Source organism: Pseudophryne corroboree, chromosome 6 (genome assembly GCF_028390025.1).
Source record: "Pseudophryne corroboree isolate aPseCor3 chromosome 6, aPseCor3.hap2, whole genome shotgun sequence".
In the NCBI taxonomy this organism is placed as follows: Eukaryota; Metazoa; Chordata; class Amphibia; order Anura; family Myobatrachidae; genus Pseudophryne; species Pseudophryne corroboree.
Window position 1 is genome coordinate 503,961,607 of NC_086449.1, and position 25,005 is coordinate 503,986,611.

The following is a 25,005-nucleotide window of genomic DNA, read 5'->3' on the forward strand; positions in this document are numbered from 1 at the left end:
ACTAACGACTCTTTTTGGCTATACGCCCTCTTAATTCGCGTGCATTGCCCGCCCCGACGGGTGGGCGTCCACCTCTTCTTCCTTTTTCCTTTGTGCTCCCCACTGGTGTCCCTAAAGGGACCGATGCGTTGGGGGTGAAGACCTCTAGGTCCTGTGGGGCATTTTCGCTATCACTGTTGGAGGTGCCTGTGGTTTGAAACTGCATCTCCCTCCTTCGTCTCCAGCTGTGTTTTTGTCTGGGATTATAAGAGGTGTTTTGGCCCCCTTCGCCCCCCATAAGCCAACGGTACACTTTGTTAAGGTCAAAATCTTCTTTGACGATTTGATGTTTATTGCGTTTAAATTTAATGAGGTCCTTTCTATAGTCCTCGCATTGTTTCTGCAACTTCTGCAGCCATTCCTGGTTGATCTCAGCTCGCAATACAGGAGTGTTTTCAGTCTCCAATTTGGCTATCTTCTCTCTGGTGGTTTTTAATTCCCGGGCTGACTCTTCCACCACTAGCAGGATGAGGTCGAGGCTGCACTTGTTAAGTATGCCCACCCATTTCCTGCAAAACTCCGGGTTGTAGCGGCCAATGGTGGGGACGTTTCTCACCCTGAACCCGCGGGGTATCATCCTCTCCCGGTGGTATTCAGACAGTGAGATCCCGTGGAGTAGGTAGTCACATTCACGCCGTCTGAGTTTAAGTAATTGGTGATAGATGTCTTCTATGCCACCCGTTTTTTCGGTGACTCCCAATGTCTCCTTGAAGCGTAGACGTTCCGCGTCATCATCCGTAAAACTGAATGATTCTCCGAGGGCTGATTGCATGCCCCTGCACCCTGGAATGTCCTCTGGGTGGACTGCGGTGGACGTGAATTCCATGTTTGGTGAGGGTGTGTGGGTTATTCTGTGAAGCAGTGGTGCTAAAGAATAGAACGTGCTGGTGTCTGGAAGAACTTCACCTCAAGAAAGGGGTATATCCTCATACAAGCAGAAATGTGCTGTTAAGTTGGCGGTGCCTTGTCCCGGGCTGAGCAGCAGGTCCCCCTGGCTTGCTCAAATGGTATATGGCAGATGTGGACCGGCACTCCTCCTGATGGCCACTCGTGACCCTGGTGCCTCCTGGTAACAATGTGCAGTATCCCAATAAAGATGACAGCGGCACTCAGGGTTTTGTAAACATGCAAAAGTTGTATTCAAAACGTGAATAAATAAGCCGACGTTTCGGGGCTTACCCGCCCCTTTGTCAAGGTGTATAACAGTACAAACAAGAAATGACATACCTTTTGTAAAGGAGAAGCCCGCCAGTGCTCGTGCGTGTGTCGGAGTCGCGGATTCCCGCTGTGCTTCCGGCCTCTTACTGATGACGTCACTCCGGCTGCGTCAGGCGGTTGTCATAGCAACCTAGACGCTACTCTGTGTGCCGGGCCAGACAGTCATCTGTAAACAAAAAGTGACAAAAGTGTAGCCTCACCAACTTACAGAACCCTCCACCTTAATGTAAATATGTACACCGAGCGCACTTCTCAGCATATGGATTAGTCAGTGTGGCGTGCATCTGTATGTTTAATTACTGTGTGTGTTATGTAAATGGTGGTGTCGCGTGAGTGTCAAAAATGTAGTGTAAGTGATTGTCGGGGCAGAGGTTCTCCATTGTGTAGGTCCCTAAGCTGAATATGTCGCAGCTAAACTGGTGTGTTTGATGAACGGTGACACAAAGTGTGTGCTACGGAAACCGATGACCGCTTGTTGCGGGTGCTCACTGACCGGCAGGTCCAAAACAGGACACTGCTGGATGGTGTGTTTGACTATCGTGTGGTTAACAGTGGACTGCGTGACCTATATGATTGCTGGGAAACGTGTTGGGGTGGTGTGTACTCAATGTGGGATGATGTGTCAAAAGCAAGTAAATGCTGATGGGTGTGTGACATGGTGATTTGACCAGTGGGTGATAATGACAAGCTGTGCCAGTAAACTGCAAAGTGCCGGAGGTGTCAATGAGTGTATGATTGAAAAAATGCTGGGGAACACTGAGAGGTGCGCTATCAAGGGTGTGGGTTTGGCAAAGAACATAATAACATGGTATTAAAATAAATGCAGGGAGGGAGCAGACTGATGTTCTATGATCAAATCCTGATGGGATTGACCGCTCTCTATTAAGTCCACTTCCAGATTAGGGATGAGATATTGGTCATAGTGCACCGAATATGATTATTGGAGACTTTACAAGTAGTTAGATGGTATATTTCTATAGAAAGACATTCCAGGAGAATTTCTCGTTAAGTCCACCTGGGCTGACCGTGCCTAACTCATGGATCCACTTGGATTCTATTTGTAGCAGTTTCCGGTCGCGGTCACCACCCCTGGGGTTTTTTGGCACATGGTCAATGATTTGATGTTTCAAGTCAGTAAGGGAATGACCCGCTGTTGCGTAATGGCGTGCCACTGGTTGGTCTGAGGCTTTGCCCGCCAGTGCTTGTTTGATTGCTGTCCTATGCAGAGCCATTCTCTCCCGCATAAGAAGATATACTATGTGGGTTGTTGTGCATGATAGCACATGCTATCATGCACAACAACCCACATAGTATATCTTCTTACTTGCCCTTGTGGCCTGTTCTACGTGGGTAAATCAATAAGAACGATGTGGGAGAGAATGGCTCTGCATAGGACAGCAATCAAACAAGCACTGGCGGGCAAAGCCTCAGACCAACCAGTGGCACGCCATTACGCAACAGCGGGTCATTCCCTTACTGACTTGAAACATCAAATCATTGACCATATGCCAAAAAACCCCAGGGGTGGTGACCGCGACCGGAAACTGCTACAAATAGAATCCAAGTGGATCCATGAGTTATGCACGGTCAGCCCAGGTGGACTTAACGAGAAATTCTCCTGGAATGTCTTTCTATAGAAATATACCATCTAACTACTTGTAAAGTCTCCAATAATCATATTCGGTGCACTATGACCAATATCTCATCCCTAATCTGGAAGTGGACTTAATAGAGAGCGGTCAATCCCATCAGGATTTGATCATAGAACATCAGTCTGCTCCCTCCCTGCATTTATTTTAATACCATGTTATTATGTTCTTTGCCAAACCCACACCCTTGATAGCGCACCTCTCAGTGTTCCCCAGCATTTTTTCAATCATACACTCATTGACACCTCCGGCACTTTGCAGTTTACTGGCACAGCTTGTCATTATCACCCACTGGTCAAATCACCATGTCACACACCCATCAGCATTTACTTGCTTTTGACACATCATCCCACATTGAGTACACACCACCCCAACACGTTTCCCAGCAATCATATAGGTCACGCAGTCCACTGTTAACCACACGATAGTCAAACACACCATCCAGCAGTGTCCTGTTTTGGACATGCCGGTCAGTGAGCACCCGCAACAAGCGGTCATCGGTTTCCGTAGCACACACTTTGTGTCACCGTTCATCAAACACACCAGTTTAGCTGCGACATATTCAGCTTAGGGACCTACACAATGGAGAACCTCTGCCCCGACAATCACTTACACTACATTTTTGACACTCACGCGACACCACCATTTACATAACACACACAGTAATTAAACATACAGATGCACGCCACACTGACTAATCCATATGCTGAGAAGTGCGCTCGGTGTACATATTTACATTAAGGTGGAGGGTCCTGTAAGTTGGTGAGGCTACACTTTTGTCACTTTTTGTTTACAGATGACTGTCTGGCCCGGCACACAGAGTAGCGTCTAGGTTGCTATGACAACCGCCTGACGCAGCCGGAGTGACGTCATCAGTAAGAGGCCGGAAGCACAGCGGGAATCCGCGACTCCGACCCACGCACGAGCACTGGCGGGCTTCTCCTTTACAAAAGGTATGTCATTTCTTGTTTGTACTGTTATACACCTTGACAAAGGGGCGGGTAAGCCCCGAAACGTTGGCTTATTTATTCACGTTTTGAATACAACTTTTGCATGTTTACAAAACCCTGAGTGCCGCTGTCATCTTTATTGGGATACTGCACATTGTTACCAGGAGGCACCAGGGTCACGAGTGGCCATCAGGAGGAGTGCCGGTCCACATCTGCCATATACCATTTGAGCAAGCCAGGGGGACCTGCTGCTCAGCCCGGGACAAGGCACCGCCAACTTAACAGCACATTTCTGCTTGTATGAGGATATACCCCTTTCTTGAGGTGAAGTTCTTTCAGACACCAGCACGTTCTATTCTTTAGCACCACTGCTTCACAGAATAACCCACACACCCTCACCAAACATGGAATTCACGTCCACCGCAGTCCACCCAGAGGACATTCCAGGGTGCAGGGGCATGCAATCAGCCCTCGGAGAATCATTCAGTTTTACGGATGATGACGCGGAACGTCTACGCTTCAAGGAGACATTGGGAGTCACCGAAAAAACGGGTGGCATAGAAGACATCTATCACCAATTACTTAAACTCAGACGGCGTGAATGTGACTACCTACTCCACGGGATCTCACTGTCTGAATACCACCGGGAGAGGATGATACCCCGCGGGTTCAGGGTGAGAAACGTCCCCACCATTGGCCGCTACAACCCGGAGTTTTGCAGGAAATGGGTGGGCATACTTAACAAGTGCAGCCTCGACCTCATCCTGCTAGTGGTGGAAGAGTCAGCCCGGGAATTAAAAACCACCAGAGAGAAGATAGCCAAATTGGAGACTGAAAACACTCCTGTATTGCGAGCTGAGATCAACCAGGAATGGCTGCAGAAGTTGCAGAAACAATGCGAGGACTATAGAAAGGACCTCATTAAATTTAAACGCAATAAACATCAAATCGTCAAAGAAGATTATGACCTTAACAAAGTGTACCGTTGGCTTATGGGGGGCGAAGGGGGCCAAAACACCTCTTATAATCCCAGACAAAAACACAGCTGGAGACGAAGGAGGGAGATGCAGTTTCAAACCACAGGCACCTCCAACAGTGATAGCGAAAATGCCCCACAGGACCTAGAGGTCTTCACCCCCAACGCATCGGTCCCTTTAGGGACACCAGTGGGGAGCACAAAGGAAAAAGGAAGAAGAGGTGGACGCCCACCCGTCGGGGCGGGCAATGCACGCGAATTAAGAGGGCGTATAGCCAAAAAGAGTCGTTAGTATACAACCTCTCTTCCAGATCCTTCTCAGAGACTGAGCTTAAGGTCCTAGAGAAGGGTCTTTCTTTCGTCCCCACAAACCCCTTTAATGACCTCAAGTGGCAAACAGAATTACACCGCTTCTCACGCAAACTGAGACTACAAGAGTTCTTCCAAAGGTCTAAACCAGAGGGGGATCATGACACCACTCACCACTCTCCCCATGAGAAATTTTGCAACACCAGACATAAGTCCACTTTTGATCCCCCCTCCTTGAACCCGTCCATACAGTCTTTCACCCGATTAATTAACGATTCAGTTCTCAAATACACGGCCGCCTCAGCCGAAATTCATTACAACCTATCTAGGGCAGAGCAAACGGCTCTCAAGCAATTAGGATCATACCGGGACGTAGTGTTCCGCCCCGCGGACAAGGGAGGTGGCCTTGTAGTTTTGAACCTCACGGACTACATCAATGAGATTGACAGTCAATTAGCAGCCACAGACACCTATGAGGAGCTAGCACAGGATCCGTCGGCCGGATACCAACGGGAATTATTCATACTCCTGGACGATGCTAAAACCAGAGGCCACATTTCTACCAAATTATGTGAAGCACTCAAGCAGGACCACCCGTTGGTACCAATTTTGTTCTCAGCACCCAAGATACACAAGAATGCTATTACACCACCGGGTAGGCCGATAATAGCGGCCAGAAATTCCATCTTCCAGCCAATCTCCATCTTTCTAGACGGCATACTGCAACCCCTCATTTTGAAACACCATAACTTCATCAAGGACACCACGAGCTTTTTAGAACGGATCAACCAGGTGGGTCCAGTACCGACAGGCACGCTGTTGTGTGTCATTGATGTAAATAGTCTGTACACAAGCATTCCCCATGCAGCTGGCCTACGGGCCATGAGAGAGTACCTGATGGCGGAGAATATGGAAGCACTCAACCTTGACCTCTTTATGGAACTTCTAACTATGACCCTGGAGAAGAACTTCTTCCTATTCAACGGTAAATTCTACCGACAAAAAACGGGGTGTGCGATGGGGAGCAATGTCTCCCCGTCATTTGCAAACATCTTTATGTTCCAGGAAGAGCAGACAGTCTTCTTTGATAACCAGGAAGTGGCACAACACATATTGATGTTTACCAGGTACATCGACGACCTGTTCCTCCTATGGACTGGGGGACGGGAAGCCTTCGAATGCCTTATGTCGAATACCAACAACCGACAGTCAACCATTAAATACACACATCAAGTCAGCGGTGATACCCTTAACTACCTGGACGTCAAAGTGACCCTTATGGAGGGGAGGCTGACTACGAGCCTATATACTAAACCGACAGATAAAAATGTATTGTTACGTGCTAATAGCCACCACCCCAGGCCTCTCAAGAATGGCCTACCAAGATCCCAAATGATCAGGGCTTCAAGGATAATCAGTGACCGTACGACGCTGGACCAAGAATTAAGCGTGATGGTGAAAAAGTTCGAACAGAGGGGATACGATCCACATATGCTACAACAACAGAAGGCAGAAATACTGTTGATCCCCAGAGAAAAATTGTTAAAACCCACCCCCAAATGCACTAAAGCGGTAATCCCATTCGTTAACACCTTCAACACAGCCAGCCCAGTCATCCAAAGAGCCACCAGGGCACTATGGCCAATTATTTCAACAGACAAAGCACTAACATCATTAAAAAATATGAGACCCATGATGTGCTTCTCCAGGGGCAGGAACATCAGGGATACCATCGTGCATACGGACATTACAGGGTTCCAAGATGAAGTAAATAAGAAAGGGGCCACATTTCTGACCAAAGCACCAGGGTGTTACAAGTGCCTTGGGTGCACAACGTGTAGCAAAATGATCGTAGGGCCTTCATTCAAACACCCCCACAGAGAAAGAAGATATAATATCAGACATGTGCTATCATGCACAACAACCCACATAGTATATCTTCTTACTTGCCCTTGTGGCCTGTTCTACGTGGGTAAATCAATAAGAACGATGCGGGAGAGAATGGCTCTGCATAGGACAGCAATCAAACAAGCACTGGCGGGCAAAGCCTCAGACCAACCAGTGGCACGCCATTACGCAACAGCGGGTCATTCCCTTACTGACTTGAAACATCAAATCATTGACCATGTGCCAAAAAACCCCAGGGGTGGTGACCGCGACCGGAAACTGCTACAAATAGAATCCAAGTGGATCCATGAGTTAGGCACGGTCAGCCCAGGTGGACTTAACGAGAAATTCTCCTGGAATGTCTTTCTATAGAAATATACCATCTAACTACTTGTAAAGTCTCCAATAATCATATTCGGTGCACTATGACCAATATCTCATCCCTAATCTGGAAGTGGACTTAATAGAGAGCGGTCAATCCCATCAGGATTTGATCATAGAACATCAGTCTGCTCCCTCCCTGCATTTATTTTAATACCATGTTATTATGTTCTTTGCCAAACCCACACCCTTGATAGCGCACCTCTCAGTGTTCCCCAGCATTTTTTCAATCATACACTCATTGACACCACCGGCACTTTGCAGTTTACTGGCACAGCTTGTCATTATCACCCACTGGTCAAATCACCATGTCACACACCCATCAGCATTTACTTGCTTTTGACACATCATCCCACATTGAGTACACACCACCCCAACACGTTTCCCAGCAATCATATAGGTCACGCAGTCCACTGTTAACCACACGATAGTCAAACACACCATCCAGCAGTGTCCTGTTTTGGACCTGCCGGTCAGTGAGCACCCGCAACAAGCGGTCATCGGTTTCCGTAGCACACACTTTGTGTCACCGTTCATCAAACACACCAGTTTAGCTGCGACATATTCAGCTTAGGGACCTACACAATGGAGAACCTCTGCCCCGACAATCACTTACACTACATTTTTGACACTCACGCGACACCACCATTTACATAACACACACAGTAATTAAACATACAGATGCACGCCACACTGACTAATCCATATGCTGAGAAGTGCGCTCGGTGTACATATTTACATTAAGGTGGAGGGTCCTGTAAGTTGGTGAGGCTACACTTTTGTCACTTTTTGTTTACAGATGACTGTCTGGCCCGGCACACAGAGTAGCGTCTAGGTTGCTATGACAACCGCCTGACGCAGCCGGAGTGACGTCATCAGTAAGAGGCCGGAAGCACAGCGGGAATCCGCGACTCCGACCCACGCACGAGCACTGGCGGGCTTCTCCTTTACAAAAGGTATGTCATTTCTTGTTTGTACTGTTATACACCTTGACAAAGGGGCGGGTAAGCCCCGAAACGTCGGCTTATTTATTCACGTTTTGAATACAACTTTTGCATGTTTACAAAACCCTGAGTGCCGCTGTCATCTTTATTGGGATACTATATATATATATATATATATATATATATATACATCCATATATTGCCGGCACTCACTTGACCTGAACAGCATGCCCTGGTGCAACATAGTCCAATTCACAACTCCATATAAGAAATGGCACTCAGAGTCAGCATTAGTAAGCAAAGAACAAATCTGTATTGAAGTTCAATACAGATTTGTTCTTTGCTTACTAATGCTGACTCTGAGTGCCATTTCTTATATGGAGTTTTATATATTTATATATATATATTTATATATATATAATACAGTGTGTACATATATATATATCTTATTATAAAAATAAAATGTTTATTTATTCGTAAAAGAAGATCACGTTGTATAAAATACTGTAAAATATAATTCTCTAGCTATACATAAAGCCTTATGCCAAACCACAAAGCCAGGTTCAATAAACTACTTTATTATATTAGCTGAATCAGTTTAGGATTAAACTATATGCAAAAAGCTATATTTTCATAATGCCTCCACATGCACCTTCATTGCTCCAAAATTCCAGCACATGCCATCCAAGAATAATACTTGCCACAAAATGCACCCACCCAAAGCAATCATACATGTGCTCTTGTGTCCCACATGTAATTAAAAACACTTACCACATAACAGTCAGACCTCTCCACATGCCCCCCAGACATGTCCACATGACACTCAAGCCTCCGTTAATGCCTGCACATGCCACTTAGACCTCCCATCATGTTCCCTAAATGCCACTCAGATCTCATAACATGCAGCACATATGCTTATTTGAGGGGTGTGCAATACATTTCCAGACGTGCAATGCATAGGTAGAGTAGACACAATCTGACTGTTTGGTTGTGAACTGTAATCTCTGACTAAAGTTCTTGTTAAATGCCAAGGCACAGAACTGTATATACTGTAAGCAGCACTGCACACCGAAGAAGTCATCATGTTCACTTCCTTCACAAACTTGTTATGGAGCTCAACAGAGGTACTGGAGAACCATGATCTTCTACGACTACAAGAGTGGTCTGCAACAGCAGGAGAGTTCTGACCAACTGCAAGCTCCTTTTGGAGAGGAAGCACTATTATGAACCCCTGTGTTAGAGAAAGAGATACTCATTGGGATCTAGCCACTTGATGCTTCATGAAAAGTGGCCTGGGCAAGGTTTCTGCATACTGGGTGCTCCATTAGCTGACTCAAGAGCAGAAGGAGGCTAAGATGACTTGCTGTCGCAACATGCTGGCCAAATTTGATGGTGGTCACTCAAACTCTGTCTGGGAGATCTACAGTGATGTTAACGCAATATGATCAAGCAGATGGTGGCTATTTTTGTTGCCAAGACTGGTCATGTAGCTGTTAGGCGCCGGGGTCCGCTTGTCTGCGCGGCCCGGCGCCTAGCAACTAGAGACGCCGTGCGCGTACAGCCGCCGGCTCCCTAGCAACGCTAGACGCCGGGCGCGCTGAGCCGCACAGACCCTAGCAACGGGGACGCCACTGGCGGACCGCGTTACCCGTTGCTAGGCTTTAGGAAATTAAGATATTCACCTGCTCTCTGGCCGTGCAGCAAGGCAGCTGCACGGCATTTATTCTAATCAGCCTTTAGCAGCTGATTGGAGGACTCCTTGTTAAATACACTCCCAGGGCTTCTCACAGACGCCGGTAATAGCTTCCTGCATGCTGCCTTTGTTTGCTGAGAGTCTGTTTCCAGTCCTGCTGTATCCGGTCATTCCAGTCCTCAGAAGTCCGGTATTCGGGAGTTGTCATCTCATCCCAAGAGGTCGTTTGGTTCCCTGGAGTCCTGACTGATCACCGTTTTATATCCAGTGGTGTTCGTGAGTTGCGGCTCTGCCGTGTGTTGCGGCTCAGCCGCTTTACCTTTTATATTTTGTGTTTGGAGCATTTGTGGAGGGTTCCGCTTCCACAAGTCCTCTCTGGTACTCGGCGGTGCCGGGTAGGAGAATTGGACAAGTGGATATTTTGGTTGTCCTTTTCCCTGGCGGTTTCTCCACACATATTATAGTTTTGAGTTTGCTTAGCCCCTGGCCTGGTTGTTTAATTAGAGGGCCTCTTGTTATCACCCTGTCTCGGGTTTCCCTTTGTCTCTCATTAAGACTGGGGGGCATCGAAGTTGGGCAGACATAATCCGCCCTTCAAACGCGGCTGCCAAGGGCTCAAGAAACCATAGTCTCGCAGGGGATTTCTGACAACACGGGTGAGACAACAGAGTTAGGGCGCCAGGGGCTATTTTCCTGTCCTGCTCCCTTCCCCAGCATTCCGTTCCAGTGCTCCGGTCCTTGCCATAAGATCTCCTCTGACCAGAGTGCTGCAATCATAACATTATTACCGGCCCTACCAAAACTTAAAATTAAACGGGGTTTAATTTTTTCTCATTCAGTTTTGTGAGAGTTTATCGGCCTCATGAATCCAACAGGTTTAGGGCCAAATCCTGGTCAGCTCTTAGTCAGCCAGATTCAAGAACTTACTCAGATGGTTCAGGATCTTTCTCTTCGGGTGAAGTCGCAGGAAGATCTTTTGCGAGCTTCCCCAAGGGTAGTCCCTGAACCAAAGATGCATTTGCCTGACCGTTTTTCTGGTGATAGAAAAGAGTTTTTTAATTTTAAAGAATCCTGTAAGCTTTATTTTCGTTTAAGACCGACTTCCTCGGGTACTGAATCTCAGCGGGTCGGGATAATTATTTCTTTGCTCCTGGAGGATCCTCAGACCTGGGCATTTGGTTTAAGAGCAGAGGATCCGGCATTGTTGTCAGTTGACGCTTTTTTTGAGTCTTTAGGGCTCTTGTATGATGACCCTGATAGAGAGGCGTCCGCTGAAAGTCAGTTTGTACGGAGTTTCGCCGTTGGTCGAACGACTGTGGCTGGAATGACCCAGCCCTGCGCAGTCAGTTTCGCCCCGGCTTATCAGAGTCTATAAAAGACAGTCTCCTTCAGTACCCCGCTCCTGAGACTCTCGATAAACTCATGGAGCTTTCTATTAAGATTGATCGTCATCTCAGAGAGCGGAGGGCTGAAAAAGGAGCACCTGTAAGGTCAAGTCCGTGTGTATATTCCATTCCTGAAGACGTAGAGGAGCCCATGCAGATGGGTCTCTCCCGGCTGTCTCCTGAAGAAAGAGCCAGAAGGCAAAATTCTGGTCTTTGTCTGTACTGTGGGGGTAAGGGACATTTTGCTCGTAATTGTCCGAACAAGTCGGGAAACGCTTTGACCAGGTGAATTGTGAGGGGGTTCACCTAGGTCTGCAGCTTATCTCCTCGAATAACTCCCTTTTAGTCCCAGTTAAAGTTTCCTTTGGCAGCCTCAGTTCTTCGGTGTCGGCTTTTGTTGACAGTGGAGCTGCAGGAAACTTTATGGATTTAACTTGGGCTAAGGCCTTAGGCATTCCTCAGTTACCTTTGGGTAGGTGTGTCACCATGCATGGCTTAGATGGGAGTCCGCTGTCTAATGGGATTATTTCTCTCCATACACCCCCTGTACTACTTACAGTAGGAGCTCTACATTCCGAGAAAATCGAGTTCTTTCTTACACATTGCCTAGCAGTTCCAGTTGTTCTGGGTCACCCTTGGCTGGCCTTTCATAATCCCACCATTGATCGGCGGTCGGGGGAGATTTCACAATGGGGTACTTTTTGTGATAAGGAATGTATCACGTTTCCAGTCAGAGTAGCAGCTATCATTCCAGAACTCATTCCGGTGGAATACCAGGAGTTTGCTGATGTTTTCTCCAAAGGCAATGCGGACATTCTGCCTCCCCATCGGCCTTATGATTGTGCTATTGAGTTAATTCCTGGTGCCGCATTGCCAAAGGGAAGATTATATGCATTATCCGGGCCAGAAACTGCGGCTATGAATGATTATGTAAAGGAGAGCTTGAGAAAGGATTTATTAGACCATCAAAATCTCCTTTAAGTGCAGGCTTCTTCTTTGTGGAGAAAAAGGATGGCTCGCTTAGACCTTGCATTGATTTTAGAGCCCTGAATAAGATCTCAGTTAAAAACACCTATCCTTTGCCGTTGATTTCTGTACTCTTTGATCAGTTACGTTCTGCTGTGATTTTTTCTAAAATTGACCTTAGAGGAGCGTACAACCTCATCCGAATTAAATCTGGAGATGAGTGGAAAACGGCCTTCAGTACTCAGTCGGGTCACTACGAATACCTGGTGATGCCGTTCGGCCTGTCCAATGCTCCGGCAGTTTTTCAAGACCTCATTAACGATGTGCTCCGTGACTTCCTAGGGAAATTCGTGGTCGTTTACTTAGACGACATCCTGATTTTTTCTGAATCAATGGAACAACATGTTACCCAGGTGCGTCTGGTTCTTCAAAAGTTACGCGAGAATCATTTATATGCCAAGCTGGAGAAGTGTCAGTTTCATGTCACGGAAGTATCTTTTTTAGGGTACATAATTTCCCCTCAGGGATTTTCCATGGAACCAAAGAAACTCCAGGCCATCCTTAGTTGGGCGCAACCCACCAATTTAAAAGCAATTCAGCGCTTTTTAGGGTTTGCAAATTATTATAGGAGGTTCATTCATTCTTTTTCTGACCTGGTTGCTCCCATTGTAGCTCTGACAAAGAAAGGAGCGGATCCTACCAACTGGTCGCGTGAAGCTGAGTTGTCCTTCCGGGCCTTGAAACAAGCCTTTGTCTCGGCTCCAGTCCTCAGACATTCTAATCCAGAATTGCCCTTTGTGGTGGAGGTTGATGCCTCGGAGGTTGGAGTGGGGGCTATCCTTTCTCAAAAGGATCCGGAGTCTCTGGAGTTACATCCTTGTGCCTTTATGTCCAGGAAATTCTCCTCCGCTGAATCCAACTATGACGTTGGTAATCGGGAGTTACTGGCGGTAAAGTGGGCTTTCGAGGAGTGGAGGCATTGGCTGGAGGGAGCAAAACATACTATTTCGGTATTGACTGACCATAAGAACCTGCAATACATTGAATCGGCTAAGCGGCTTAATGCCCGGCAGGCACGTTGGGCATTATTTTTTACACGTTTCACATTTATAATCACTTTCAGGCCTGGTTCCAAGAATACTAAGGCTGATGCCCTGTCACGTAGCTTTCTTCCGGTTCACAATAACAATCCTGTTACCCCCATACTTCCATCTTCGGTCATCTGGGCGGGCCTCACACAAGATTTATTTACCCAGTTAAAACAGCTTCAACACCAAGCTCCTAGAATTACTCCTGCTGGTCGTCTTTACATCCCTGAGTTTTTGAGAGCTACTGTTTTAACGGAATTCCATGATAACAAAGTTTCAGGGCATCCAGGAGTCTCTAAGACATTGGAGTTAGTCTCTCGCTCAGTATGGTGGCCTGGTCTTTCTAAAGACGTCAAGGAATTTGTTTATTCATGTCAGGTTTGTGCACAGCATAAGGTTCCCCGTTCCTTGCCCATCGGGCAACTTATGTTCTTAAATGTTCCTCTCAGGCCGTGGTCTCATATTTCCATGGATTTTGTGGTTGACCTTCCCCTTTCAGCCGGATTCCGAGTCATATGGGTGGTAGTGGACCGTTTTAGTAAAATGGCTCATTTTATTGCTCTTCCCCGATTGCCTTCTGCCCAAGGGTTGGCAGTTTTGTTTCTCCGCCATGTATTCAGGCTTCATGGGTTGCCTACTGATATTGTTTCTGATCGGGGTCCACAATTCATCGCACAATTCTGGAAATGTTTTTGTGCCTCATTGAAGATGAAATTGTCGTTAACATCTGGTTACCACCCACAATCCAACGGGCAAACCGAACTAGTTAACCAATCATTGAAACAATATTTGCGCTTGTATTCAGCCAAACTCCAGAATGATTGGTCCGAGTTTCTTCCGTTGGCTGAATTTGCTTACAATAATTCTTGTCATTCCTCCACTAAAGAGTCTCCATTCTTTTCAGTTTTTGGTTTTCACCCCAGAGCTAATTCTTTTTTTCATCATTCCTCAGTCTCCTCGCTAACCTTAACCTCCCATCTCAGAGCCATTTGGAAAAAGGTGCACCTTGCTCTCAGAAAAGCGGCCTTTCGAGAGAAGAAATTTTCTGACAGGCTCCGACGTCCTTGCACTTTTAAGGTGGGAGATAGGGTGTGGTTGTCGACTCGCAACATCAGGCTTCGACAATCCTCGGCTAGACTGGGACCCAAATTTATTGGGCCATTTCTTATTATTAAAAGAGTCAACCCAGTTGCCTTTCGGTTACGTTTACCAAGATCTCTCAGGATTGGAAATGCGTTTCATTGTTCCCTGTTGAAACAATACGTTTCTTCCAGTAGATTTCCTCGGAAGATCTCTCAGGGTAGATCTCCAGTGGATGTACAGGGACAACAGGAGTTCTTGGTAGAGAAGGTTCTCGATTCCAAATTGTCCCGGGGTCGGCTGTATTTTCTAGTTCACAGGAAAGGCTATGGTCCGGAGGAAAGGTCTTGGGTCCTGGATAAGGATCTTCATGCCCCGAGGCTCAAGAGGGCATTTTTTCGGGAATTTCCTCAGAAACCTGGCTTTAGGGGTTCCTTGACCCCTCCTCAAGGGGGGGGTACTGTTAGGCGCCGGGGTCCGCTTGTCTGCGCGGCCCGGCGCCTAGCAACTAGAGACGCCGTGCGCGTACAGCCGCCGGCTCCCTAGCAACGCTAGACGCCGGGCGCGCTGAGCCGCACGGACCCTAGCAACGGGGACGCCACTGGCGGACCGCGTTCCCCGTTGCTAGGCTTTAGGAAATTAAGATATTCACCTGCTCTCTGGCCGTGCAGCAAGGCAGCTGCACGGCATTTATTCTAATCAGCCTTTAGCAGCTGATTGGAGGACTCCTTGTTAAATACACTCCCAGGGCTTCTCACAGATGCCGGTAATAGCTTCCTGCATGCTGCCTTTGTTTGCTGAGAGTCCTGCTGTATCCGGTCATTCCAGTCCTCAGAAGTCCGGTATTCGGGAGTTGTCATCTCATCCCAAGAGGTCGTTTGGTTCCCTGGAGTCCTGACTGATCACCGTTTTATATCCAGTGGTGTTCGTGAGTTGCGGCTCTGCCGTGTGTTGCGGCTCAGCCGCTTTACCTTTTATATTTTGTGTTTGGAGCATTTGCAGAGGGTTCCGCTTCCACAAGTCCTCTCTGGTACTCGGCGGTGCCGGGTAGGAGAATTGGACAAGTGGATATTTTGGTTGTCCTTTTCCCTGGCGGTTTCTCCGCACATATTATAGTTTTGAGTTTGCTTAGCCCCTGGCCTGGTTGTTTAGTTAGAGGGCCTCTTGTTATCACCCTGTCTCGGGTTTCCCTTTGTCTCTCATTAAGACCGGGGGGCATCGAAGTTGGGCAGACATAATCCACCCTTCAAACGTGGCTGCCAAGGGCTCAAGAAACCATAGTCTCGCAGGGGATTTCTGACAACACGGGTGAGACAACAGAGTTAGGGCGCCAGGGGCTATTTTCCTGTCCTGCTCCCTTCCCCAGCATTCCGTTCCAGTGCTCCGGTCCTTGCCATAAAATCTCCTCTGACCAGAGTGCTGGAATCATAACAGTAGCTACTGTACAACTCATGCATCAGTGCACTAGCACTGGGGACTGGTACGCCAATCAATGCCTGCCACAAGTGCCAGAAGCCATTTCCAGGTGCCGAGGTGCCCTTCTACATCACAACAATGCACCTGTCCACAAGTCCAGGAAAGTGGTGGATTTTTTGTCCCATAAACAAATACGGAGCTTGGTCATCCGCCGTACAGTCCAGACCTGGCCCCCTGCAACTTCTTCGTGTTCCCATAAATAAAGTGCAGGATGTACATTATGGGATTCATTTTGAATTACCGAAACCTGCAGTGGAGACCTACAGCCAGCATGTAGTAGATGCTGGGCTATGTCTTTTGCAGCCCCATTCACAGTGCGCATCTAAGATGTGCACGCATCTAAGACATGCACACAGTTGTGCACATGCCTAGATGTATCCACAATGAGCGTGGCTACAGCTGTACCTGCTTCGGACTGGTCCAACTGCTTCACCATGTGGTTTGAGCGCATGCAACTTTGCATAAACTCCTTTGGTGAATACTTTGAAAAAATGTAATGTTCACTTTGTCGGAAATATAATACTTTTTGTGCATCTGGAAACATATTGCACACCCCTCATATGCCACTAAAATTATGCAAAGCCATTCCGTTTTTTATGTGGTATTTGGGGTTTAATTTGAACAGTAGTGGATTTGGACTTTTATGATCACCACACACTGGATGCAGTTTTTAGCCTACAAACTGCAGGATAATAGTCCGGTGATTTGGCTCTGAAAACCTCATGTGATAATTGACAGCTTCAAACCACCTTCAAACTGCTGCTTAGTAAATCTTCCCCTTTGACTTTACATGCTGTCTGCTTATTGCTTATTGCTTACCTACCTACCTGCATGTAGTTTAGAAAAGTGATTGAAATTTTTTTTTTCACCACATCATATCACCTGTTTAAGCATGATATAGAATAATTACTACAGATAAAATGTAATGAACCTGCTTGATTCTACAGAGAAACTGCAAAATATAATAGAGAACATTATGAAGACACATGGAAGCTTCATATGGTTGACATATAGCTTTATACTGCTATGATTAGGAGACAGCACACAGAATATAATTTTTATCTGCATCTTTCCTGCAATTTAGTTATAAAAGCCACCTGCCATTGTGTGTCGTATTACTTCATAGTCAAATCTCGGCATTTACAGTAAATTGCAAATGGCTCTGAATGATGGAGTAATGCACTGTATTTTTATCTGAGACCATGTGATATTCTATCATCATTCTAATTGGTTCTTTTAACACCATATCATGCGTCTTTTGTATACACGATTATGTATTTATTTGTTCATGTAATATTTTTGATTTTATAATTAGTTGAATTTGTAACCATACCTGCTAACAGTCTACATACATGGAACTAATTCACAGATTTGCAACAGATTCAGATAAACTACAGGTACTAAACTGGATACATTAAAAGTTCAAGTTTAAACTGTTTCAATTTAAAAGCTCCAGAGAAGGAGAGATGTGAAAATTTGTAAGAAAGAAAATTAAAATTGTAGTTGACAAAACATTTCTTACTTATTAACCAAAAAAAAAAAAAAACCCTGCTTTACAGTTAACACAGAAAAATAAAAAACGGGTATATACTGAAATGGCGGTTCTCCATAGGATGTGTTAATGAAATGTAACTTTGATTGAACTACAGAAACATTCAGCAAGTATTCCCATCAGAGTCCACTAGTATATACTGTATTTACTTATGATTTTCTTACAATTTCAAGTTATGATTTTCTTATAATTTCAAGTTTTGTTTATTAAATTGTATTAGGCTTTGCAAAATATTCAAATAATGATGTATATACCAACAGATATGTCCTCGCTGATCTTACACACAAAGCACATACACGTGCATAAGCACCACGTGTAAGATTAGCTATGCAAAGCTATGGCTAGTCGCATCTGCAACTTAGCCGCTAAAAGCAAATTGGTTGTGCTGCATGCTCCCATTCACTGACACACTTGCCACGGCTATCTTACTGCGATGCATATGCGTATTATGTACGATCAGTGAGGACCCATCTGTAAGTTGAGAAAAGAAAAATAAATGATTGAAATTCTGATTGGGATTCTCTGTACTTATTCAATTTATAATGGCCCAAAATGGTCAATTATGTGTTATATTACTTACAAGTTTCAGCATTGTAAAAAATATTTGTATTGATTCAATATTTGTATTGATATATCTTGTACTGCACTACATCTGGCCCATGGTGTCTGTTCCAATTTAAATGGTTTAAATGTAAAAGGTGCATTACAGTGAGGTCGAGATGTCAAAAAATTTGTAAGAAAGAAAATTAAAATTAAAGTATATCTAATTTATATTGTCCTTAAAAAAAACTTTTGAAGTACTTTGCAGTTAACAGGTATTTATTCTAATAATTGTGGACCAATAGATGCAGTATTTTATGCATTTTTAATATGTAATAAACTTAAAGAACTTGACCAGTAAATCTATCTTAATTTTTTATACTTTTAGTCATTGCTTCCTGCCACATGCACATTTCTCTATAAAACATGATTTTGGCATTTGAGAAAATGTTTGAGAAAAAGAAACAAATACTGTTACCTTTGTAAGATAAATACTCTGTTTTCAAGATTTAGAAAAAAAGATTTTAAAGTCTTTGATGTGCTGTTTGGTTCTTGAACTCAAGTATTTAATTTGTTTCCACCATGCAAATGATTAAAGCACGCTTAAAGGAAATCTGAAAAACCTTGAAATTATCTACAGGAGTTTTCCAATGTAATCCGATTGTTCACGTTAAACTAAGCAACAGAAATATTACCAACATTATTAGTTTCATAAGATGGCTAACAAAGAATTAACATTAAGGGGCCCAGTCATCATCCGAAATAGACCCATTAAACGCTAGTTTCTATATGTTTTATGTAAAAGGCCCATTCAATACTAGGGCCCGACAGGGCCACCTAATATTCACGGAATCAATGGCATCTTAAGATGGCGCTGATTCCTGGTGCCCCACTCCTTTCTAGCAGAAGGAGGTCTGAGGTTTGTAAAGAGGAATCCGAGTGGATCCCTAAGCCACCTTCTCTCTGTAAGGTGGGTGGCTGTGTGCATGATTGACCTTAGGTCATACATACCCAGACGGCTGCCTCTGGAGGGGTAAGTAACACTGCTAGTGTTACTGATCATGGGGACAGCTGCGTTTTGGAGCAGCTGTCCCAGAGTAATAATGAATTGCTCAGTTACTTAAGTATCTGCCACCGCAACTTCTTGTTGGATACTTAATTATCAGAGGCCTTAAATGAATGAGCCCTTAAGTGATGTTTACAAATTATGGTTTTAAGAAAATATCTAAATTGCAAAGATACACAATTAAGTACTGGTTAAACATACAAACCTGAAAATGAATAATCTATTATTTATGTATAGCAGGTAATATTTCCCTTTAAAAGCAAGGGATACTACTATTAAAAATCAATTATATCAAAGCTTGAAATAAATAATGTATTTAAGTTAAATAACTGTGTACGTCATTCAGCCTATTCTGTCTTGTAGTAAAATAATACATTGCTTAGGAAGGTTGTACTCCTAAATGACATCACTCCAAGGCAGCTCAGATGCTAGAGCTAGTGATTTTCTCCAAGTCTAACTGGCAGTGACTGCAGGTGGGTATGGTTGAACTACTGTCAAATCATCTGATGGGTTTTCTTATAAATTCTTATATTTAATATTTTTGCAAATCTGACAAATATGGGGATTGATATATATTTAACTGTGTATTTGTAATGTTCTAATCTGTGCTACTAATCTAATAGTCATTAGGTTTTGTGAAGGTCTCAAATGAAACAGGAGAAATATGTTGAGGGAATGAATTGTCTAATGGCAATGCACTCTTTTGTATGAAAATAATAATTAATTTGTGATGGGCAATTATTATGGTTATCAAACCATCAAGTGACAGTAATCATTAAATATGCTGTAAATATAGTGCAGGTAATGGTTTGTTAATAGTAATGTAAAATATGTGCACTGGTAACCATGATTACAATTACAATTGGCAGATCATATCGGCTTTAGGGAATCAGGGAATCATGATACTGATGTACAGTATGGGGTAACTTCTAATTAATCGACAATTGACTGTAAATTCACATCTCTGTGTCAATAAACAGCATTTGTTGTATCCCACAACAAGACATTGCTATAGCATTTCTCCTTATACTTTACAAAACACTATAAGTGTGAATACTTACAGATGTTGTTTGTGTGGGCTTTTCTTGCTGTTGAATTCAGAGAGCGGGTCTGCACATTTGTTTGTGTCCTAAAAAACAATATGCATACTTTATTAATGCCATTTATTGCTCTAATTTAACATCATTCACGTTGTTTTCACCCTTCAAGAGTTAGCCTCAAACATGGTCACTAACAAATGATCTTAAAATGTATTTGCACTGTCCCTTGTCAATACACCACATAACTGTCAACATTATAAAGATTACACACAGATCTCTAATGAATTTTAAGCTTCCGTTTTGAGACTTTGTGTTTAGAGAGGCAATCTTTGTGATGAAAAAATTCAGCAAGAGATCAAGTACAACAGGACCTTACTTTGAAAAAAACGATTACGTGCTGACTGTCACAGACTACTTGTTACCTTGGCTGGCGACACTGATTAGTGTATAATACAATATGTTAAAAATTGATAATAGATTCTCATTTTCATCTTTGACGTGTTTGGAGAGTAGCGTAAATTACATGGCTGAGAAAAGCATCAAGCAGTGCCTTGAGAGAGTAATGAAGAAAATCACAGATAGAACATTTTGGAACAGATCAAAAAGCTGCAATAAGGTTTCCCATTAGAGTTTAGAGAACAAATTGGTTCTAAAGTGGGAATGAGCCTAATCCTACCATCCAGTGATACAGAAACAGAGCTATTTGCAGGCAGCTTTACAGAACATTACTAGCACAACTACTTACTGATTGCTTACATACACTGCTCTATCTAACATGAATCTAAACAGATTAAGAAAAAAGCTCTAATAAAAAAGGGATATTGCCACATCTTCTGGTGTTTGCTTGTCATTTAGATTCCTTGCTACTTGTTTTATTCTAACCTAAGCACTAATAATTCTTTTGTCCTACACAAAATTGTATCCATTTCTCATCATGGTGACATAACTGGTGTCTGTAATTGATCGATGTGCTAGACTTTTAGAAGTTTAGGGATTAACTTAATATGACCATTTTATCGATGGCTGATTGTACTCTTGTTTACCTCATAGTGCTAGGTTAGGTGGCTGCTTACAAAATTGCACATTTAGTACTGGATTTTTCTATTTTTTTTAACTTCATATATATTTGTCTATGAACCCAAATGTGATAAGATGTAAAAGCATTATCATCATACATTTAGTGCTTGTGTATACAGCCCAAAAAAACACCTTAAATTATAAGCAAAGTCTTGTACTAATCATTCACTGACATATTTTTTAACTACCAGTGTTAAAGCACATTTAACATGATTGAAGTAGTATGTACAATTGAACTTTCCAAAATTTCACGGTTTAGATAAATACTAAGGGGAGAGAGATAACATTTTCATCAGCTTCTGCTTTACATTTTAGCTGTGTTTGAAAACTTACAGTTAGGAGCTGATTGGTTGGCACTTTATCTCTTATCATTTTATCTCTTTCCAAGCTTTGATAAATACCCCCTAGCACATGGTTTTAAATATGGCTTCCTTGTACTGTTCTCTTTCTTTCTTTTTTAAATTTGTCATATTTCTTTAAATACTTTATCACTTAAACTATGCAAAGAAATATAATATAGCAAATCTCAAGTGAATCTATGCAGTACAACATTTTGGTAATCACGTCAGTCAGTCAGTCAGTCAGTCAGTCAGTCAGTCAGTCAGTCAGATATTTTGGCCTAGTATGTTTTGCCATGACTGTTTTGTTACAAGCTTGACACATAATTTGATGGTCATAAATAAATTCACTCCAGGTCTAAACCCTGTATGAGTGACTCCATCACAGACAATATTGTCAGTTGTCTTTAATAAAATGACATAGGCTGACGTAAGTTATATTACATTCAGTATCCAACACCAATGAGACACAGACTAATATGCGGTAGGAACAATATCTTCTTACTCAGACCTCCAGCCCCATATACAGTTTTAATTATTATTCCAATGTAGATGCAGCATCTTTCCTTTAAGCTCTTTCTGACCAATCCAAGGAGACAGTATAACTGCTGTTCTGAATGCACACAGTTCAGCATTCTAGAGTATAATGATGCTCAGAAAGAAATTGTGTATAATCGCACTTCATCTCTGGCTATCTGTCTATAATCATATGGTCTGTGGATAAGCAGCAAGTGCAGGATGGGCTAAATCATCACTGGATTATTGTATGGCCCAGCAAGAAGGGAAATGAGCATAAGCAGATTAAGGGGGGGGGGGGGGGGCACCATGGCATATGCCCTCCTGTCATTGAGGAAATGTTTTAATTTGTTATTTGTGGTGCAATGCACACTGCACTAAGTGCAGCAACACACAAGCTACCAGGATGAGGCTGCTGGCTGTCAGTCAGCTGTCAGACCTCCCCTGGGCTATGCTAACAGTGGCTGCAGCATGTATATGACAGCTGGGCATACAAGGCCAGGGGTCAGAGTGCAGGGACAGAGGATGCGGAAGGGGACCAGAGCCACCACCATATGATAGGTCCTGGCACAGTCAGAAATGATGGAGCATGCAGCGGGTGAGCCGGACCTGCCACCGGGGAACAGACCTCTGCACATCACTGGCAGTGCAGAGGTGATGGATCAGGGATTTGAGAATGGCAGAGGGTGCGGGAACGGCTGATCAGGAGGCTGCTGTGTGATTGTGCATGGTTGCAGCCAGGCAGAAATTGAACAGCAGCAGGTCAGTGCTACCATCCCAGTGTCTGCCCCTTCTCCAGTTCAGTGTCCCCACCATTACTGATTCCCATCCCACTGTCTCCCATCCTGCCAGACCAGTGTCTCCTGGCCATCCCTCCATAACCAGTACAGTGCCCATCTCACTGCCTTTCCACCTAGAACCCCTAGCCAGTCCAGCCACATTGATCCCTCCTCCATTCCCTATCTCACTGACCCTTCTCATCCTGCCCAGTGCTCCCCATTCACAAAGTGTGTCCCCATCCAGCCCAGTGTCCCCCACTATCTCACAGACTTCCCCATACCAGTTTCTTCCAACCAACTAGCTTAGTGTCTCCCCTCTTCCCTCCCCCAACCAGCCCACTGCCCCATCTAACTGCCCCTCAGCAAGATATCCCCAGCCAGTTTAGTCCCAGTGTCCCCTTTTTTTCAACCCAGTGTACCACCTTGTCAAGCCTATTGTCCCCATCCCACAGCATCCCACTGCCCTCTACCCATCCAGTCCAGTCCCCACTAAATACCATCCAAGACCTCTCCCTGTCTCTTTCTCCATCACCCTCTCCTGTCACTCTCTGCCTCTCAATCACCCACTGCCTCTCCATCTCCAGCTACCTCTCCCTGTCACCTTTCTTTCTTTCACCCTCTCTGTGTCACCGCCTGCATCTCCCCATCATCCTTTACATAACAGAATACCTTCCCTGGCATAACCCACTGTCTTCCCCTGTAACCCATTCCCTAGCGTCACCCATTGCCTCTCACTGGCATCAACCACAGCCTCTCCCGGTCTTAAGAAAAGCATTTCGAGACTGAGGTGAGGAGCCGAGCAGTGCTGGGTCTGGGAAAAGGCGCCAGGAGGAAAATGAGGGTACTGTCACTCCAGAACAATTTCTAGGGGTGGGCAAGCTGTGCAATTTCCCCCCAGTCCCTGACCCCTGCTGGCTGCTGTGCTGTCACACCAACTGCCAGCCATCACCGCTGCAGACCTGTTTGAGCAGACCACCCACCCACCTGGCTTCCTGTGTATCTGTATTTTTTTCCGATCGCACTGGGCATGATATTGGGTAGAAACAGTCCAGTGTCACTCGGAGGCCAGAGCATAGGAAGAGGAGCCTGACTGTGATTGCTGAAGATAGTAGGTGAGGACTGTTAAGGCAAAGGTTGTCATGAGCTGGGGAGTTGGTGAGGAGGCTGACATAAGGTGTGTGGGTACAGAAGAGTGACTCATGGATACAGCATTCCCTTTGCGCCCACACCCCTTGTTGTGAAATTACAACCACTTTTCCTGGAGCAAACTTCCTTCTCTTCCCCTGTCATGGTGCCCCTGCTGTCATTTTGTTCTGGATCCTACCCTTGAAATGAGGTGCATAGGAAGAGACGTTACAGGGAACTGCTCATAAAGCATTAGAAGGTCTAGAAGAAAGGCAATAAGGCTGCCAATGAACAATATGATAATGGCAATGAGATATTTTACAATTAGCAATCGCTGTTAATATGATATGAGAAATCATGGGTGTAGTAAGGAGGAAAGCATTGTGAATATTACATGGGGAACAAATGTAATTAAATAAAGGGAGGAAAAAAGGCATGTGCACAGCATTCAAACACAAATTATTAGTATTATTATTACCAGTTATTTATATAGCGCACACATATTCCACAGCGCTGTACAGAGAATATTTGCCCATTAACATCAGTCCCTGCCTTATTGGAAATTACAATCTATATTCCCTATCACATGTACACACAGACACATTCACGCTAGGGTTAATTTTTTTATTTATTTTGTTGGGAGCCAATTCTCCTACCAGTATATTTTTGAACTGTGGGAGGAAACCGTAGAACCCGGCGGAAACCCACGCAAGTACGGGGAGATTATACAAACTCTGCACAGTTAGGGCCATGGGTGGAATTGAATCCATGACCTCAGTGCTGTGAGGCAGTAATGCTAACAATTACACCATCCGTACTGCACAAATGTAGTTGGATGGAGGCAGATGGCAATTGTCAGGTGATATGATCATATCCTCTCCATTAGATGGTTATCTCTGAAATAAAGCACTAGGAAACCACCATTTGGAAA

The 25,005-nt window shown here is 44.4% G+C and overlaps 1 protein-coding gene across 4 annotated transcripts in view; it reads right to left on the minus strand.

The window, feature by feature from the left end:
* Positions 1–25,005, minus strand: part of SYT1 (synaptotagmin 1) — a 1,004,279-nt gene that overhangs the window by 777,081 nt on the left and 202,193 nt on the right. For all 4 annotated transcript variants that reach the window (XM_063927398.1, XM_063927392.1, XM_063927393.1 and 1 more), the window contains one exon: positions 20,261–20,328. The gene's annotated coding sequence lies outside the window, so the exon portion shown is untranslated. The remainder of the gene's footprint in view (positions 1–20,260; positions 20,329–25,005) is intronic.